This window comes from Galeopterus variegatus, unplaced genomic scaffold (assembly GCF_000696425.1).
Source record: "Galeopterus variegatus unplaced genomic scaffold, G_variegatus-3.0.2 Scaffold49307, whole genome shotgun sequence".
Classification (NCBI taxonomy): Eukaryota; Metazoa; Chordata; class Mammalia; order Dermoptera; family Cynocephalidae; genus Galeopterus; species Galeopterus variegatus.
In genome coordinates, this window is record NW_007775418.1 from 1 (window position 1) to 3,769 (window position 3,769).

General features: G+C 40.8%; 1 pseudogene; it reads left to right on the top strand.

The window, feature by feature from the left end:
• The first annotated feature begins 662 nt into the window (after window positions 1-662).
• On the top strand, window positions 663-1,285 carry LOC103584299 (annotated as a pseudogene).
• The last annotated feature ends 2,484 nt before the right edge of the window (window positions 1,286-3,769 follow it).

Genomic DNA, 3,769 nt, shown 5'->3' on the forward strand with positions numbered 1-3,769 from the left:
CCCCTTACCGGTCATCTTTAAAAAAAAAAAAAAAAGAATTACCATATGATCCAGCAATTCCGCTTTTGGGTATATAGCCCCCCAAATTGGAAGGGCCTCAAGGAATGTTTGTACACCCATGTTCATATCACCACTATTCACAACAGCAAATAAGTGGAAACAACCCAAATGTCCAATGACAGATAAACGAATAAACGAGTGAAATATATACATACAATGAAATATTACTCAGCCTCAAAAAGAAAGGAAATTCTGACACCTGCTACAACATGGATGAACCTGGAGGACATTATACTCAGTGAAGTAAGCCAGTTGCAAAAAGACAAATGCCACATGATTCCACCTATAGGAGTCCATAGAGTAGTCAAATTCATAAAGACAGAAAGTAGAATGGTGGGTGCCAGGGGGTGGGGAGCGAGTGTTTAATGGGAAGAGTTTCAGTTTGGGAAGATGAGAAAATTCTGGAGACGATGGTGGTGACAGTTGCACAACATCATGAATGTACTTAATGCAACTGAACTATACACTTAAAACCGTTTAGGCCCCACACGAGCGGAAGGTGCCAGAGGCAGGGGTCAAGAAACAAACTTCCTGGGGTTCCGTCCAGGGCCGCTGTCTGGGTTGCCTGTGTGGTCCTCCCCTGTCCCCTGCTCGCGAAGGCAATGGCTTCCAAACTCCTGCGTACGGTCATCCTCAGCAAGGGCACTGTGCGCCAGAGGGTCACCCAGAAATTTGGCCTCCAGCATTTCTCCGCTTTTTGCAGGAGAGCATCAAGGCCAACATAGAGGTTGGTGAGATGGCAAAGCAGTACATAGAGAAAGGTCTTTTGGTTCAGATCTCATGACCACACACCTAATGATGTTGCAACTGGAGAACAGGCACAACCGGGACTGGCTGCTGGATGGTTTTCCTAGGACGTGTGGAAAGACTGAATCCCTGAACAAAATCTGTGACCTGGATCTAATGATCAATTTGAACATTCCACCTGAAACACTTAAAGGCCATCTCAGCTGACACTGGATTCACCCTCCTAGAGGAAAGGTATACAACCTGGACTTCAGTTCACTTCGTGAACATGGGATTGGTGACATCACTGGTGAACCATTAGTCCAGCAGGAGGATCGTAAACCTGAAGCAGTTGCTGCCAGGCTCCAAGGACGTGATAAGGCCAGTCACTGAATTATACAAGAGCCAAGGAGTGCGCCACCAATTTTCTGGGATGGAGGCTAACAAAGTCTAGCTCTCTGTTTCCATGCTTTTCTCAAGGAAGATCACACCTATTTAAGAGTGGCACACAGTTACAAAGTTACGGTTAGATAAGAAGAATAAGTTCTGGTGCTCTAGGGTGACAACAGCTAATAATATAGTATTATATATTTTAAGATGGCCAGAAAAGAGGATCTTGAATATGATAACCACAAAGAAATGATAAATGTTTAGGTGATAGATATGCTAACTATTTAGATTATTACACAACACATGCATGTATTGAAACAACAAACTGTACCCCATAAACATGTACAATGAAAAAAAATTAAAATTAAAAAAAAAATCACACTTATTTAGTCCAAAGAAGCACACTGAGCCTGCCCAATGGAAAAACCAGAAAGACGTGGTCTGTTATTCAATTGTGTGTGTAGTACTGGCGCTGTGTCCAAATTAGAAGCTAGCTGAGATAGACTGCAGCATCTTTTGTAGTTTAAATGGGAAAATTATAGGAAAACTGTGAGTAGAAAGAGTTTACAAAGACGCCCTCTGCCTTTCAAAAGAAGAGTCATCTACACATGCTTTAGATGTCTCTGCACATGGGTCCAGCTCTTCACAAGGAAGCAAGCACAGGCTGGTCAAACGGTGTGTAACCTAAGCTCTAGCTGATTTTTGGCAGCCATGTGGTCGCTTTAGTAGCCTTTTTACATGCGAGTAGAAAGAGTTTACAAAGACACCCTCTGCCTTTCAAAAGAAGAGTCATCTACACATGCTTTAGATGTCTCTGCACATGTGTCCAGCTCTTCACAAGGAAGCAAGCACAGGCTGGTCAAACGGTGCGTAACCTAAGCTCTAGCTGATTTTTGGCAGCCATGTGGTCGCTTTAGTAGCCTTTTTACATGTGATGGTGGTGGTCTCTGGTTCTCCCTATCCCCCCAAAAGGTTGGTGAAGCCTAGCACCAGTAAGCCTGAGAGTACTAAGGGCTCCAGCCTGGACTTTGTCCCAGGTTCCCTGGTGTGTGCCCACCTGATGACAATGGAATTAAAGATAATCATTAAAAAAAAAAAAGTTTAAAAGGTAACTTTTATGCTAGGTAAAATTAATGTCATGTATAACAGATATTTTATGTTATGTGTATCGACAATAAAAAGGGGGAGGGCTGGCCGGTTAGCTAAGACGGTTAGAGCGTGGTGCTAATTACACCAAGGTCCAGGGTACAATCCCTGTATCTGCCAGCTGCCAAAAAAAAAAAAGAAACAGAGAAATGATGACTAAATGCAACACACAGACTCTCCTGATCCAAAGAAATCAGCTGTAAAAAGACAAGCAAGGAAATCTGCGTGCGAGCTGGAAATTAGATGACATTATTAAAAATTATCATTAATGCTGTCAGTGTGATATGAGTAAAAAAAATCTTTAAATATGCTTTAAAGTTGTCATCTGAAGTTTGTAAGATCACATAAGGTCCGAGATTTGCTTTTAAATAACTCAGAAAGAGAAAAATGAATGTATGACGTAAGCCTGAAAAAATCCTGACAATTGTTAAATTTGGGTAACGGGTATGCGGGGTTCACTGTGCTCTTCCCTCTACTTATAGTGTATTCGAACATTTCAGAATGAAAAGCCTTCACAGAACACAATATTCAAAAAGTAAAGGCAAACTTTTAAAACCATGAGGGCAAAAATGTTTTGTACCATTAAATTAAAAAGTTAAAACCATTAAAAAATATTACATATTTCATTGGGATGTCTTGTCCTCATAATAATTTTACTGTTATGCATATTTTACAAGCATATAATAAATTTAGCAGAATACTTAAATAATTTATACATAAATAAAAATGCATATGTTGTGAGTGTGCTGAAAATTGTTTTGCTGGTAGAGGTAGGAGTTCAGAATTTTGGAGATCCTGTCTATAAAGACATTTCAAGTCTTTTTATGGTCCTAGAAAGTAACAGGAATTGGAAACTGAGGCAGAGGTTGGCCATATGAGGAGGTTATGGTAGGAATGTATGCTGATTCTCAACACCTTTCCATGCTTTCCTTTTTGTCTCTTATATGATTTATCTTCTTTTTTTCTGAGTTGTTTTAAGCAAATCCCTGCTACTTTCTGTTGTAGAAATTCTTTGGCCAAACAATTGATATAGAGCTTGGGTTTTGGAGTCTGACAGCACTGGGTTCAAATCCAAGTTCTGCCGCTTTCTAGCTGCAAGACCATGCAAGACCTCAGCCTCCCTTCCTTCGTCCCAAAACCGGGGACCGTGCAGAATCCACTGCATGGCAGAGTTCAGATGAGACACAGTGCCTGGGACACAATAGGTACCCAATCAGCGTTAGCTGTCATGATTACTATAAATTTTGCTTATCATTTTCCTTGGGCAACAGGGTTTTAAAATTCTTTAATTCACAGACACTTTTTCGTTCCCTAAAAAAAACTCTTTTCAGCAAGTCTGCAGAAATAACTCACTATAACCCTTTAAAGAAGGCTCACTCTTTCTGAAAGAACTAATCAATTTTAGAAAGAAAAAGAAGGGCCGGCCCGTGGCTCACTCGGGAGAGTG